The 17,151-nt window shown below is 40.7% G+C and overlaps 1 protein-coding gene across 37 annotated transcripts in view; it reads right to left on the bottom strand.

Annotated features, from left to right (window-relative positions):
* Positions 1-17,151, bottom strand: part of RIMS1 (regulating synaptic membrane exocytosis 1) — a 507,401-nt gene that overhangs the window by 309,656 nt on the left and 180,594 nt on the right. Inside the window, exon 1 of one of the 37 annotated variants that reach the window (XM_073336429.1) lies at positions 11,583-11,629. The exons of the other annotated variants lie outside the window; for them this stretch is intronic. The gene's annotated coding sequence lies outside the window, so the exon portion shown is untranslated. Of the gene's footprint in view, positions 1-11,582; positions 11,630-17,151 lie in introns of those variants that run through there. 37 annotated transcript variants of the gene reach the window in all.

Genomic DNA, 17,151 nt, shown 5'->3' with positions numbered 1-17,151 from the left:
CCAAAACCTCCTTGGGAACCCATTCCAGTGCTTCATCACGCTCCTAGTGAAAAAGTTTTTCCTAATATCCAACCTAGACCGCCCCGACTGCAACTTGAGACCATTGCTTCTTGTTCTGTTATCTGCCACCACTGACAACACCCTAGCTCCATCCTCTTTGGAACCCCATTCAGGTTGTTGAAGGCTGCTATCAAATCCCCCCTCTCCCACTGTTCTTCAGACTAAATAAACCCAGTTCCCTCAGCCTCTCCTCATAAGCCATATGTCCCGGCCCCTAATCATTTTTGTTGCCCTCCACTGGACTCTCTCCAATTTGTCCACATCCCTTCTTGAGTGGGGGGACCAAAACTGGATGCAATACTCCAGGGGTGGCCTCACCAGTGCTGAATAGAGGGGAATAATCACTTCCCTTGATCTGCTGGCAATGCTCCTACTGATGCAGTCCAATATGCCATTGGCCTTCATGACTACAAGGGCACACACTTCCGACTCATATCCAGCTTCTCATCCACTGTAATCCCCAGGTTCTTTCCTGCAGAACTGCTGCTTAGCCAGTCGGTCCCCAGCTTGTAGCGGTGCATGGGATTCTTCCTTCCTAAGTGCCCAATCCTCCAATTTGTCTAGGTCCCTCTGCACCCTATCCCTACCCTCCAGCGTATCTACCTCTCTCCCCATCTTAGTGTCATCTGAGAACCTTCTAAGGGTACAATTAATCCCATCATCCAGATCATTAATAAAGATGTTGAACAAAATTGGCCCCAGGAACAACCCCTGGGGCTCTCCGCTTGATACCGGCTGCCAACTAGACATCGAGCTGTTGATCACTACCTGTAGAGCCCAACAATCTAGCCAGCTTTCTAGCCACCTTGTAGTCCATTTATTCAATCCATACTTCTTTAACTTGCTGTCAAGAATACTGTAGGAGACCGTATCAAAAGCTCTGTGAAAGTCAAGATATATCACATCCACAGAGCCAGTTATCTCATCATAGAAGGCAATCAGGTTGGTCAGGCATGACTTGCCCTTGGTGAATCTATGTTGACTGTTCCTGATCACCTTCCTCTCCTCCAAGTGCTTCAAAATGGATTCCTTGAGGACCTACTCCATGATTTTGAAAGGGACTAAAATGAGGCTGACCGGTCTGTAGTTCCCCAGGTTATCTTTCTTCCCTTTTTAAAATATGGGCACTATATTTGCCTTTTTCCAATCATCCGGGACCTCCCTGAATTGCCACGATTTTTCAAAGATAATGGCCAATGGCTCTTGTCATAAATATAAAGGGAAGGGTAAACCCCTTTGAAATCCCTCCTGGCCAGGGGAAAGCTCCTCTCATCTGTAAAGGGTTAAGAAGCTAAAGGTAACCTCACTGGCACCTGACCAAAATGACCAATGAGGAGACAAGATACTTTCAAAAGCTGGGAGGAGGGAGAGAAACAAAGGGTCTGTGTGTCTGTCTATATGCTGGTTTCTGCCGGGGATAGACCAGGAATGGAGACTTAGAACTTTTAGTAAGTAATCTAGCTAGGTATGTGTTAGATTATGATTTCTTTAAATGGCTGAGAAAAGAATTGTGCTGAATAGAATAACTATTTCTGTCTGTGTATCTTTTTTGTAACTTAAGGTTTTGCCTAGAGGGGTTCTCTATGTTTTTGAATCTAATTACCCTGTAAGATATCTACCATCCTGATTTTACAGGGGGGATTTCTTTATTTCTATTTACTTCTATTTTTTATTAAAAGTCTTCTTGTAAGAAAACTGAATGCTTTTTCATTGTTCTCAGATCCAAGGGTTTGGGTCTGTGGTCACCTATGCAAATTGGTGAGGCTTTTTATCCAACATTTCCCAGGAAAGGGGGGTGCAAGTGTTGGGAGGATAGTTCATTGTTCTTAAGATCCAAGGCTGGGTCTGTAGTCACCTAGGCAAATTGGTGAGGCTTTTTACCAAACCTTGTCCAGGAAGTGGGGTGCAAGGTTTTGGGAAGTATTTTGGGGGGAAGGACGCGTCCAAACAGCTCTTCCCCAGTAACCAGTATTAGTTTGGTGGTGGTAGCGGCCAATCCAAGGACAACGGGTGGAATATTTTGTACCTTGGGGAAGTTTTGACCTAAGCTGGTAAAGATAAGCTTAGGAGGTTTTTCATGCAGGTCCCCACATCTGTACCCTAGAGTTCAGAGTGGGGGAGGAACCTTGACAGCTCTGCAATCACATCAGCCAACTCCCTCAGCACCCTTGGATGCATTAGATCTGGACCCATGGATTTGTGCACATCCAGCTTTTTCTAAATAGTCCTTAACCTGCTCTTTCACCACTGAGGGCTGCTCACCTCCCCCCCATACTGTGTTGCCCATTGCAGCAGCCTGGGAGCTGACTTTGTCTGTGAAGAGCAAGGCAAAAAAAGGATTGAGTACTTCAGCTTTTTCCACATCATCTGTCATCATGTTGCCTCCCCCATTCAGTAAGTGCCCCACAGTTGGGATTGTGATAGATGCAAATACTACAGAGATGAGCACCATAGGAAACCCTATTAATAAATAAATAAAATAATAATTCACTGAACTTAGGACTGCCAGTTGGGATCTCCTGGAAGATAAACTTGATGCACAACGTGAATGCTTAGAGCATATAATACCTGTGCTGTAGGATCTGAACTCGCTAGTTTTTGGTTTCCAAATAAATTGGTTAGTTACTAAGGTGCCACAAGTACTCCTTTTCTTTTTGCGAATATATTGTAAGTGTGCTCAGAGCATTGAGTGGATACACATTAAGCCTTATCCAATGCCCAATGAATCTTACTGATTTCAATGGGCAGTGCATCAGGCCCAAATATTGCTGTAAATAATGAAATAAAAAGTAATTGTTCTTTTAGAGATAGATATCTGGAAGTTGGCTAAAAGTATCCTGGATACCTCTCAACAATATGCTTTTCTATATTATAAAGTAAAATAAATCAGTCAAACTATAGAAAGGCAGAGCAAACTAAAGTGCTATTTTTTGAGAATAGCAGAAATCAGACACATTTGGAAATAGTGGTGGATTAAAAGTGAAAAAAATATGTTATAATTTGAAACAGAGGTTTAGTGACAGTTTGGAAGTTAAATTATTGTGATTTGGATTCTTTATCTGCAAATCCTTTATTCCTTTTGATTTGTCCTCACTATGTAAGATAAATAAGAAATGTCCTGAAAATTTAAGACACAAAGGCTATAAAAAACTTTTGTTTACACTTAACACAAGGGATGAACGTTTTGTTCATCATTTAATTTTATACTTTAATTCTTGTTCTCTTCTTTATGACGTGTTTCCTTTCTGAATGGTTTCAGAATAGCATCCATGTCAGTCTGTATTCGCAAAAAGAAAAGGAGTACTTGTGGCATAGTCTCTAAGGTTCCACAAGTACTCCTTTTCTTTTTGCTTTCTGAATGTGATTTACTTGAGAGAGTTAGGAGCCTGACGATATAGAAGGTCCTTGTGTAAAAATCAGATTATTGTACCACGTTTTCAGGGTTTTTTTTTTTAAATGGCAATCTTTCAGACTGAACCATTTTGTAAATGACTTTTCTATTTCAGTTCTGTAAATTCATATCTACTAGTTTATCTTCCACCAGGAACATTAGTATTTAGCAGAATTAAAATAATTTAGCCTGAAATAGTTGTTGAAATTTTTCTATGTCAATTTGTGCGCAAGTACAATAATCATTTCTTGGTGAAACACCTACAGTATTTACTATATCTAGTGCCCCCTAAAATTTAGTAGACAGCAGGCTGAAAATTAAAACTGCTGTTGTACATTATTAATCTTAACTATTATCCTCTTTTCTATGTTCTTTATAATACATGAACTGAAAATTCCCTGTGCTTATTTAATACTGTCATGTGACATTTTAATTGAAATGGGAAAGAAAACATATTGGGCACCAAATTTTGGCTATCCAGATAAATTTACAGATTAAAAGAAAATAGTGGTTGACAGAATAGATATTTTTTAGCTATTCAATAAGATAAACTGCTGAATCAATGTAATTATATTTAACTTATTTGTCATGCTTCATATATTAAAACAAACAGAAAAGAACAGAGTAGAAGCAAGGAGTAAGAATTGATTTTTGCCTCAGAAACATTATAATATCTCATTTTAAAAGAAACATGTGACAAATAAAAGTCTAAAACCTTTGAATACTAAGTGGCCTATGGATAGCCCAAAAATAACACAAAAGGCAGTATGTTGTCAAAGACATGTTAAGCTGAGTGAAAAAGCACAATATTGAAGGGGGGGAATAGCTAGTATAGGCATTGAGAAGTTAAAGAAAATAATATAGGTGTGATCAGTGCGGAAACGCTAAGATGAGTTATAAGGAGACAGTTTCTAAATGAAAAGCAGCCTGTAAGAAACTACACCAGAGCATAAGGGGAAAGAGTGAAAAGTCTGTGACAAAGTTTCTTGGTGTCGGGAAGCATATATTTACAAAAATGTTGTTAAGCATTGATGACATAAAATGCCATCTCACCAAAAAAGATGAAATAAAATCTCTTTCTTTTTTGAGAGAAAAAACTCTCAAAATGAAGATTAAAAATTATATAAACTTTATTTCAAGAAAATGCTCCAGCATTCAGTAAATTGATCATTACAATAATTGATTTAAGTGAGTAGAAAGAATAATAAATTAACTGAAGAAAGCCAGTAGCTAAGAGTCTACAGTCAAAGAAAACTAACAAAAAAATTTACCCATCATATTGACCACAGATCCTATGACTAATGGAATACATAAGAGTGAGCATTCAAAAGAGAATAAAGAAGGAAAGAGAAGATTGTATAAGGTATCCACAACATGGGCAACTCTCCTTTCAGATAATGCATCAGTGCAGACATGCTGGTCCAGTTTAAAACAAAACAACAAAAACAAAACTAGGGAAATATAACCTAGATGGAGCTATTACCAGGTGAGTGCATAACTGGCTGGAAAACAATTCCCCCCAGAGTAGTTATCAGTGTTCACAGTCAAGTTGGAAGTGCATATTGAATGAGGGTCTTGCAGGACTCAGTTCTGGGTCCAGTACTTGCAGGGATCAGTTCTGTTCAATATCTTCATCAAAGATTTAGATAATGGCATAGAGAGTACACTTACAAAGTTTGTGTATGATACCAAGCTGGGAGGGGTTGCAAGTGCTTAGGACGATAGGATTAAAATTCAAAATGATCTGGACAAATTGGAGAAATGGTTTGAAGTAAATAGGATGAAATTCAATAAGGACAAATGCAAAATACTCTACTTAGGGAGGAACAATCAGTTGCACACATACAAAATGGGAAATGACTGCCTAGGAAGGAGTACTGGAGAAAGGGCTCTGGGGAGGTCTGTAATCATGCCTCAGTGGGTCACAACTGAGGATGCCAAATTCAGGACAAACTGCTGAGAAATAGGGCAGATAACCCTAAGACTGGTGGCTAATCCCCCATAGGGATTAGAAAGCCTAGAAAACATGACCTATTAGAGAAGATTGAAAAAACTGGTTTTGTTTAATCTGGAAAAGAGAAGACTGAGGGGGGACATGATAACAGTTTTCAAGTACATACAAGGATGTTACAAGGAGGAGGGAGAAAAATTATTCTTCTTAAACTCTGAGACTAGGACAAGAAGCAATGGACTTAAATTATGGCAAGGGCAGTTTAGATTGGACATTAGGAAAAACTTCCTGTCAGGGTGGTTAAGAACTGGAATAAATTGCCTGCGCAAGTTGTAGAATCTCCATCATTGGAGATTTTTAAGAACAGGTTCGTCAAACATCTGGAGCTGCAGCTAGCCAGAGATGTCAAGAGTAACAAGAAGGGTTTCTTCAGGTATGTTGGCAACAAGAAGAAAGCCAAGGAAAGTGTGGGCTCCTTACTGAATGAGGGAGGCAACCTAGTGACAGAGGATGTGGAAAAAGCTAATGTACTCAATGCTTTTTTTGCCTCTGTTTTCACTAACAAGGTCAGCTCCCAGACTGCTGCGCTGGGCATCGCAAAATGGGGAAGAGATGGCCAGCCCTCTGTGGAGATAGAGGTGGTTGGGGACTATTTAGAAAAGCTGGACGTGAACAAGTCCATGGGGCCGGAGGAGTTGCATCCGAGAGTGCTGAAGGAATTGGCGGCTGTGATTGCAGAGCCATTGGCCATTATCTTTGAAAACTCGTGGCGAACGGGGGAAGTCCCAGATGACTGGAAAAAGGCTAATGTTGTGCCAATCTTTAAAAAAGGGAAGAAGGAGGATCCTGGGAACTACAGGCCAGTCAGCCTCACCTCAGTCCCTGGAAAAATCATGGAGCAGGTCCTCAAAGAATCAATCCTGAAGCACTTGCATGAGAGGAAAGTGATCAGGAACAGCCAGCATGGATTCACCAAGGGAAGGTCATGCCTGACTAATCTAATCGCCTTTTATGATGAGATTACTGGTTCTGTGGATGAAGGGAAAGCAGTGGATGTATTGTTTCTTGACTTTAGCAAAGCTTTTGACACGGTCTCCCACAGTATTCTTGTCAGCAAGTTAAGGAAGTATGGGCTGGATGAATGCACTATAAGGTGGGTAGAAAGCTGGCTAGATTGTCGGGCTCAACGGGTAGTGATCAATGGCTCCATGTCTAGTTGGCAGCCGGTATCAAGTGGAGTGCCCCAAGGGTCGGTCCTGGGGCCGGTTTTGTTCAATATCTTCATAAATGATCTGGAGGATGGTGTGGATTGCACTCTCAGCAAATTTGTGGATGATACTAAACTGGGAGGAGTGGTAGATACGCTGGAGGGGAGGGATAGGATACAGAAGGACCTAGACAAATTGGAGGATTGGGCCAAAAGAAATCTGATGAGGTTCAATAAGGATAAGTGCAGGGTCCTGCACTTAGGACGGAAGAACCCAATGCACAGCTACAGACTAGGGACCGAATGGCTAGGCAGCAGTTCTGCGGAAAAGGACCTAGGGGTGACAGTGGACGAGAAGCTGGATATGAGTCAGCAGTGTGCCCTTGTTGCCAAGAAGGCCAATGGCATTTTGGGATGTATAAGTAGGGGCATAGCGAGCAGATCGAGGGACGTGATCGTTCCCCTCTATTCGACATTGGTGAGGCCTCATCTGGAGTACTGTGTCCAGTTTTGGGCCCCACACTACAAGAAGGATGTGGATAAATTGGAGAGAGTCCAGCGAAGGGCAACAAAAATGATTAGGGGTCTGGAACACATGAGTTATGAGGAGAGGCTGAGGGAGCTGGGATTGTTTAGCCTGCGGAAGAGAAGAATGAGGGGGGATTTGATAGCTGCTTTCAACTACCTGAAAGGGGGTTCCAAAGAGGATGGCTCTAGACTGTTCTCAATGGTAGCAGATGACAGAACGAGGAGTAATGGTCTCAAGTTGCAGTGGGGGAGGTTTAGATTGGATATTAGGAAAAACTTTTTCACTAAGAGGGTGGTGAAACACTGGAATGCGTTACCTAGGGAGGTGGTAGAATCTCCTTCCTTAGAGGTTTTTAAGGTCAGGCTTGACAAAGCCCTGGCTGGGATGATTTAACTGGGAATTGGTCCTGCTTCGAGCAGGGGGTTGGACTAGATGACCTTCTGGGGTCCCTTCCAACCCTGATATTCTATGATTCTATGAAACACCTGTCAGGGACTGTCTAGATAATACTTGGTCCTGCCATGAGTCAGGGGACTGAACTAATGATCTCTTGCAGTCCCTTCCACTCCTACGGTTCTATGATTCTATGTTTGGAGCTAATGTAAAAGGATCTTTCAAACCATGAAGTGCTGCTGACTCTGGTGTATGTCCTTATTTCACAAGGCAAAAGAACATTCTTGCATAAGAATCGTGGATATAGTTTTAGACCCATCTACTTTCTCTAAAGGTCTAACAGCCTCCTGCCACCAACTTCAGTGGAAGGCTATGAATCAAAATTAGATTTTTGGGAAGTGTTTTGTTATCTTAGGGACATCATTAATGCTCTTCACATCAAAGTTAACCTAGTCTCTAACTCTTTATGTTTAAGGACTGTTGAGAACAAGGAAAGAACTATCTTGGGATCTGTGGAAAACTGAATCAAAATTGGGAACAAAGTCTCATGTAGTCCTTGTGAAGATATATGGGATACCATTCCTCTGGAATCAGAGATCTGCAGTTAGCTAGCTGGCTAGCAGGCTTATTAGCCCCACACACTGCACCTGAGAAAGAGCTGGAACTTAATTTGCTGAGCCTTATAAAAGAGAGCAGCAGGAAATGGAAGAGAATATTGCAAAACCTTCCAGAAAGCTGAGGGCCCAGGGGCTGTGCTCCCAATGGACTGCTACTGGAGCGACTACAGAGCGGAATTGTTCCAGAAACCAAATGGACAGAAGGGAGAACATGTGGAGTCCTGTATTGCTGAGGTTCTAAGGTAAGAGCCAGGAAATTTTGGTTAATGAAGTTACCAAAGTGAGGGACAGACTTGGGGAAGGGACTACTCGGCCTGCACAGACTTTTGAGGGAAAAGTCTGTCAAAGTTTTGTTATGAAGGCTTAAATAAAACAACTAAACCCACTGGAAACTGCTTCCCTAGATTTCTTGAGAGAGCTCAGACAGAATTAACGCAGGAAGTGAGCTGACTCAGCAAGAGCAAAGCTGAGTCAGGAAGGAGGAGGGTGTTATAAGATAGGCCCTCATCCTTTTACAGTACGCCACATAATATTAGCTGAACATAAGTTGCACAACTGCATTTCAAGTGTTCTCATTCTGACATCTGTCTCGCCCAAATTATTGCCAATAGGAAAGTTATGTTGAGAACTAACAAATACAGAAGACACTCAACTCATTTTTTTACTCCTCTGGAAGACTTCAGTGAAAACTTTTGGAAGATTAAAGTTCCCTGACACTTTAAAGAAGTTAACAACATGTGGATGAAGTGAGTTTGGTTTACCATTGCATGAAGAGAGGATGAAACTTAATCCCCAAATTGCTCACTGAATCAGTTTGTGAGCTGCTGAGATCTGTGGATCCTTAGGGTTTACCCTTTGTCTCTGCACTATTAAGTAAATCTATTCCAAATTCAGGAAATTTTGGAGGTAGAAATTTTCCTTGAACTCAAGTTTTGGTCTGAGTTTCTCTCCCTTCATCGATTCCCTTTAATGGCCTAACTCTTAGGCTCTGATAATCTCAACCTTAGTTGAAGAAGATTCATTTTCTTTCACATACAGGTGTATACCTTATCTCCTGAACTATTATTTGCACCAAAATCACTCTGTTAACTACATGTGTGGCACAAGGCCAAAATGTGTAGCTTGAAAAGAAATGTGGTAAATTCTCCATCACTTGAAGTCTTAAACTCAAAACTGGATGTCTTTCTAAAAGACATGCTCTAGTTCAACCACAAGTTATTTGTTCACAGTGAGCGGTGAGCCGGCTGCCTCTGTTCTGGTGCCATAGCAGCCCCGGTGGAAAAAAGGCATAACTGCAGTGCCTCTCCAGCAGAATGTATTTTTGCAAAGAAAAAAAATCGGCAGGCACATGAATTCTGCACGTGCACAGTGCCACAGAATTCCCCCAGGAGTATAAACTTCTGAAAAGTCTGTGAATGAAAGGATGCCCTCTGATAGGTGTGCCCCAGGCTAAATTATAGACTTTACATCCTGAATTTTCTGCAGGTTTTTTATGAATTTGTTGATGCCTTTAGCCCTCTGGGTTTCTGGGGACTAAGGGAATCACGAAGTACAATTTTCAGAATTTCATAATGAAATTGGCTCTGATTACTCCTTTGTCAAGCAAATGCTCTTTGGATGTCATTCTCTGTTTTTGTGGCTCCTTCAAAGTCCAGGACTAGATGAAAGGATACTATGAAAAAATTTGTTACATATGGAGAATAATTTTCCTTGATGCTGTAAAAGACTCATTTGTCTGAAGTGGAGCATTCACATTCTGCCAGGAAATGAGATTTCCTTTCTCTGATCTCGAAGGCTGTCTGCTAGTACACTGGTCTTGATCTTCCAGTGGCCTGAATTAGAGAGTCCTGTGTAGATTTTACTTCATGTTTCTTGTTAACCAACGTGTCTCCTGCAGAATGGTGTTCATGGAAAGTCTTGGAATTTCCAGCCTTTTGGGGATTTTTATCCTATATATTGTACATATTTTTGTCTTGTATACTGTATTTCTCTTTTGAAGAGGAGGAATCTTTTGCCATGGGATTGAGGGCATTAAAGGAATGCATACCTAAAGTACTCGCACTCTTTTTAGAGGACAAATACTATGGTGATGGGTAACCGTTTAAAACCCTAAGACAGACTTAGGTAACAAGGGAAGGTACTTGTTTGTATTACCACCTGGTCTAGTAACTCCTTGAATCACTTACCTCCTTGCAATTCTGCTGATGAAACCAACTGTTTATTATGCAAGCACACCTTCCAGGCATTTCAACACATGTGCCTTACACAGAGTTGGTAGTTAGAGGTCTTGAAGAAAAGTGTACCGAATCTATAGAAACTTCTGTCTTAAAAGAAGGTATTGAAGACCCAGTTCAGATCTTATAGGCTCTAATACCCATTTTAGGGATAATGTCTTTATGGACCTTGCTGTGGTTAACTGCCACAGATGGCTACCAACTCTGCAGTAGGAGACAAGGAGGATTACAGGGAGCTTGTTGCCACTTCACAGTCTTAATCAATTGGATCCTTGGGGAGAAAATTCCCATCTGCTGGAATATCTTTTCCTTGGTTTTGGGCACCATTGATACTTACTGATAATCAGCAGTTATGGTCCACCATGCATGAAATACATTGGGCCAGATCTTCAGGTGAGGTAAATCAGTGTAGTATTTATTTTCCAGAAGAGTTTAAAATTATATTGGTCTTTACAGTTCCAGGTATTCTATTCATGGAATGGAAAAGTAATTTTGAATGGTAAACTAAAGTTAAATATTAGGAATTTAATTGTAGATTATTTCAACATTCCATGACATATGGCTTTTCCTTGCTATCTTTTCTTTATTTTTTTTACTTTATCATAAAAATAGAAAGCAGATTGGGCTCTATCTAGCAGAAAATATTCATAGCCTTCCAAGCCTTCCAGGCTACGGAAGGCCAAGGATACCAGCTTGGCAGAAGACCAGCATAGTTAGAAGACCAGTCTGCCTGCTGCAAAAGACAAAAATCTGCCTCCCCCACAAGTTGTGGAGCTGCCTCTGGGGGAGCGGGAGAGTACAGATCACATATATAATTCAGATAGCGTGATCTTTACCTACTGCTGTTAGCAAGGTTGTAGTGAAGAATTGGGTGTCCGCTTCACCTCCCCAATCTCAGATTTCACCAGCCTCCACTGTGGCTGGTCTACTAGAGTCTACTAAAGTCAATTCAGGTGACCAAGAGACTCAAACACTGAGTTCTACTAAAAAGGTGTAAATTGAGCAGAAAACAAGTGTATATGGGATAGGTGGAAAAGCTGTGTAACTCGCATCAGTAGGATTGTCACTGGATGTGCAGGATTAAAGTAACATGCATGCTGAAAAGGGGGTGGCAGAAAAACAGAAAGAACAGGCAGCAGGAGGATGTAAGATGAAGTGAGGTCCCAGCAGCAACAGAAGAACAAAGGACATCATTCACACCTTGGAATAAGGTAGGTAAGCTGATTCACTTGCAGCAGTCAGGAGATGCCCTGGCCACACCTCTTCCCGCTCTTTTTCCTGCAGTCCCTGATCCACTGTTCCAGGAGTGTTTATGGAGCTGACACAGATCTGGCAAACAAGACCCCACAATTACTATTCACTGGGTATGAATTATGCCTGTCCCATGGCTCCTTTGCAGAAACTATGCTATGCTGGCATAAAGACGCTGTAGCTGAAAAGTGAATCTGTCTCAAACACACTTACTTAGCTATTAAATTGCACTTATTTTGCTCACCCACTGAATGCCAAGTTGGTGCAAGCTACACTATTTGCCACTTAACCCATTTCCTGAAGAACTGGCACCTAATGTATAGCTTACATCACCACTTACAACCATTGAATTTGTCCCAGTAATATACCCAATCTTGTCCAGCAGCAATACCACAAACATCTTTACATTTACTAGCACAAATATTCAGAGCTACCAAACACATCTGCTCAGCTGAATATTCAGATTCCAATACCTATTTTTTAAATATTTTACACTACTTTCTAGAAATGAAAATGGCAAATTTCCCATAACTACTGATTGGTGCCAAGTTCTCACTATTGCTAAATAACAGGTTTCAGAGTAGCAGCCGTGTTAGTCTGTATCCGCAAAAAGAAAAGGAGGACTTGTGGCACCTTAGAGACTAACAAATTGATTTGAGCATAAGCTTTCGTGAGCTACAGCTCACTTCATCGGATGCATGCAGTGGAAAATAAAGTGGGGAGATTTCTATACATAAAGAACATGAAACAATGGATGTTACCATACACACTGTAATGAGAGTGATTGTTTCATGTTCTCTATGTATATAAATCTCCGCACTATATTTTCCACTGAGTGCATCTGTAGTGAGCTGTAGCTCACAAAAGCTTATGCTCAAATAAATTTGTTAGTCTCTAAGGTGCCACAGGTACTCCTTTTCTTATTGCTAAATAGTATTTTTATGGAAAACATAATTAACATAATAATCAAATATAAATTGTATTTCATTGTCAGGCTTTATGTAAAGTGTTCAGTAGAAATAAGTTCACATAGTAGATGAGATTTTCCTGTATGCTCCTAAAAGTCATAGCTGGGCACCTTCTAATGCTTGGAAAATTTGAATCTGGGACCAAACTATGTGACTTGGACCCACCTCTGGTTTCATCAAATAGAGATTTCATTATCTATCTGGCCCAGTCAACCAATGCTTTAAAGAACCAAATTACAGCTTTTGGACTTTGTTAATCATATTATAGTTCTATTTTTAATAAAAGTTATCCTTATAAAGAAAACCAGGAACTTCAAAAGCTATTCCTAACGTGCACCAACACCATGAGAAATGATCAAAAAAGGCACAGAAACTTCTTCTATAGCTCTGCTTACTTTGTACAGGATACTCTATCCTCAGATGTGTGTATTATAAAACAAACATATACTCCACCCCACTATTGCGATTACAAAATGTGGAAAGAGCCTAGATAATTGCAGCTATGCACATACAGATCTATATCTATGTTTTAGTTACACATATACATTCCAGTATGTGACTGTTTGGTGGGAGGACAAAATACTCCAGAATCCTAAAAGACGTATAAAAATATAGATAGAAGTATATTTTATCTAGGACACAGCACTGCTAAAAATACACTGAATTTTAATCCTGGATGAGGATTAAACTTCTTTGTAACAAAAAAGAGAGCGAGAAAGAGAACAGATTACATCCATTTCTAATAATGACTTTGTTCTCTGGGAATTATTCTGCTGTTTGTCAGTTTCATTTAATGTTTAGTAAGTCAAAAATCTTTCTTTACTTTTGAAACTTTTTAGCTAGCAACGAAAGTCTTACTGTGATTCCTTCCCACAAAATTGCTCCATACATTTATTCTATTAAATCATATTCTAGTTAATGTTACAGTATCATTTTATCAACTGATTTTAAAAAAGGATCCCATGCCCAAGAGTATTTACTGTAATTATGGAAATTTTAGGTGCACAAGGAATTCGGACTTGGATCCACAATCTGTATACCATTTTTAGATCCTTTGGGATGAAAACCCATACAATGTAGGATATAGTTAAAACAGAAAAAATAATAATGCATTCTAACTACATTGCTTGCAAGGGAAAAATAAACTGACTTTTATTCACAAGGAGAAATAAGCCTGATTCATGCAATTAAATAAAAAGTATTCTTTATTAAATTTTGCATGATAATTGCATTAGAACTAAAGGCTTAAAGTAAAATGCACAAGTCAAGAAGATCATTTATCACAGACATATTATAGCATCTAATTATCTTTAGGCTATAATGGACATGGTAGCTTGACAAAATGGGCAACTAGCACTTGTGAATAAACTTATGCTTATGTAGTCATTCACTTTTTAGGATCAGATCTAAACAGTCATTGAGGTATTGATATGTTGTCTTATGTGAAGAAGATGTTCTTCCTGTTAGACATTGTAATGTTTTCTTTGAAAGTTTTAAAGTTTATGTAATAGGTTAGTTATGTTGTAGTTGTGGCAGATGTTTAAAATAAATGAGAATTTAATTACACTGTGAATAGATTATATATTGTTTTTGTAATGATTAAGCTAATTTTCCATAGTAAAAGTAGTAAGTTCTCAAGTCCGATTAGATGTTTTAACATTTTAAAATTAATTAAATCCCACTGTAAGTACAAGATTTATTACCTAGTTAAAATGTGTTCTATAACCGACATTTCTTTTCAAGCTGCCAGGTCCACACTTCCACTGAAAAAGAGACAAAAATCATAACCTTTTGGACTGTCTGGCTAATCATGAGTAGGTTTACAATTTAAGGACTAGGTGATTTCCAGGACTAATCGAGGGGAAGGTCTATGAGAAGAAGAAATGGGTCTTCACTCCTTTCAGCCACTAGCTTCTTCCAGGTAATGAGTATATTTGGTCTTTATAATCAAGACGTGAACACTCAGCAGGAATTGTAGCCTGCTATATCCTTTTGTTGCCCAGTTTCAGGGCTAAATTTTGGCTTTTGCTGCCAGAGAAGTTCTTGGAAAGAAGGCAGACTGAGAGCAGAATTGTAGGAGCTACTAGCAAGTTCCCTTAGCCATTCTGCACCTACAGCACATACCCAGACAGGCAAAATATTCTGGTTTTTTAAACCTTCTGCCCCATCTCACTTTGTCAGAAGTCTATGATAGACAGCTAGCTTTCTAACTGCATATATCACACTTACAGTAGATAAAACTATCTTCAAGTTTACTTGAAGGAGCAATCACAAGAAGAAAGATCAATGTAGGGTGCTCTAATATTACTGCAGTTGCTCCTAGTTATTATAATAAATAATAATTAACAATCAACAAGTAGGAGTAATGGGATATAATTAACCAAAAGAAAATTAAGGCTGAATAACACAGCCGCAAAGGAAATATTACATGTAGGAAATACAGACAGACTCTTATGAATTGATTATTTAGCAAATTGTGAACTACCTAACTGTGGCATTCTAATTTTATATAAATCTTATTTTCAGTTGATTATGAATGTTTGGAATTCTCTCTGATGCAAATTCTTAATGGCATTACTATTTTGCTTACACTTGGTATTGGTATTTCCATGTTTATCAATCTTGTAAGAGATACTTTTTCCAGGGGTCTACTTTATTCAACCCCAAAGGCAAAAATCACACAAAGCTCTCCTTCACCTTCTCTGGTATATACCGGGATATCTTCCAAACTATCCTTACTGTTTCCCTTCTTAAGGAAGGAATTTTCCACAGCTCTTCTCCATGGAGGTGGAGCTGTGGTTCAGGCAAGCTTCAGGACTTTATATAGCTTCTCACCCTGCTCTGCCCTTTTACCTATCAGTTCTTCCACCCTCAGGCTATGAGAGTTCAGCAGGCAGGCCTTCCACTGCTGCTGACTTCTCCCAGTTAATTCAGGGCCTCTGCAAGAGCCTTCCTGCTCCCTGAAGTATATATAGGCAATTCTGCTCATCTATGAAGGAGAAGGCAGCATTTATGCTGGTCCCTTCCCCCAGCTCATTCCTTATTGGCTGGGTGAGAGGGGGGGCCCTGCCACACCCTCTCTTCAAGGCTCCAGGTTCCAGGCCCTTAAAGATACACTAAGGGTATGTCTACACTATGAAATTAGGTCAATCTTATAGAAGTCGATTTTTAGAAATCGATTTTATACAGTCTATTGCATATGTCCACACTAAATGCATTAAGTTGGTAGAGTTCGTCTGCAGTACCGTGGCTAGCGTCGACTTTCGGAGCATTGCACTGTGGGTTGTACAGTTCCTCCAGTCTCCACTGCCCATTGCAATTTTGGGTTGAGCTCCCAATGCCTGATGGGGCAAAAACATTGTTGCAGGTAGTTTTGGGTACATGTCATCAGTTGCCCCTCCCTCCATGAAAGCAAGGGCAGACAATCGTTTCACGCCTTTTTTTTCGTGCAGACACCATACAGCTGTCAGCAGATGGTGCAGTGGGAGTGCTTCCACTGCAACTCTGCTCTGCTGCTGTTGTCTCAATAGCAAATTTCTCCATGTTGTCTGTCATGTGCTCCCGGGTTCTTCTCAAGAAATGTGTGTGGTGCTAACCGTCATCCTTCACCAATTCCGCTACAACTCTGCTCTCCTGGTGCCATGAATCCACCTCTCAGGTCCTCTCGTCGTTCTGTATAAATATCTATTCTCGTGGCATCTGTTGTCATCCACTGCTTCCACTGCAACTCTGCTCTCCTGCAGACGCCATACCATGGCAAACATGGAGCCCACTCAGCTCATCGCTGCTGTTGTGAGCATTGCAAACAGCTCTCACATTATCCTGCAATATGTGCAGAACCTGCAAAAGCAGGCGAGGAGGCGATGACAGCATGATCACAATAGTGATGAGGACATGGACACAGACATCTCAGGCCCTGGCAATTTGGACATCATGGTGGTAGTGGGGCAGGTTCATGCCATGGAATGCCAATTCTGGGCCTGGGAAACAAGCACAGACTGGTGGGACCACATAGTGTTGCAGGTCTGGGATGATTCCCAGTGGCTGCAAAACTTTCGCATGCATAAGGGCACTTTCATGGAACTTTGTGACTTGCTTTCCCCTGACCTGAAGCACAAGAATACCAAGATGAGAGCAGCCCTCACAGTTCACAAGCAAGTGGCAATAGCCCTGTGGAAGCTTGCAACGCCAGACAGCTACCAGTCAGTAAGGAATCAGTTTGAAGGGGGTAAATCTACTGTGGGGGCTGCTGTGATCCAAGTAGCCAACACAATCACTGAGCTGCTGCTATCAAGGGTAGTGACCCTGGGAAATGTGCAGGTCATTGCTTTGCTGCAATGGGGTTCCCTAACTGTGGTGGGGCGATAGACGGAACGCATATCCCTATCCTGGGACCGAACCACCTTGGCAGCCAGTATGTAAACCACAAGGGGTACTTTTCAATGATGCTGCAAGCACTGGTGGATCACAAGAGACGTTTCACCGACATCAACGTGGGATGGCCGGGAAAGGTGCATGACGCTCGCATCTTCAGGAACTCTAGTCTGTTT

The sequence above is a fragment of the Lepidochelys kempii genome, chromosome 3 (assembly GCF_965140265.1).
Source record: "Lepidochelys kempii isolate rLepKem1 chromosome 3, rLepKem1.hap2, whole genome shotgun sequence".
NCBI classification, from domain to species: Eukaryota; Metazoa; Chordata; order Testudines; family Cheloniidae; genus Lepidochelys; species Lepidochelys kempii.
The sequence above is the reverse complement of the archived record's forward strand: the minus strand, read 5'-3'. Positions and strand labels throughout refer to the sequence as shown.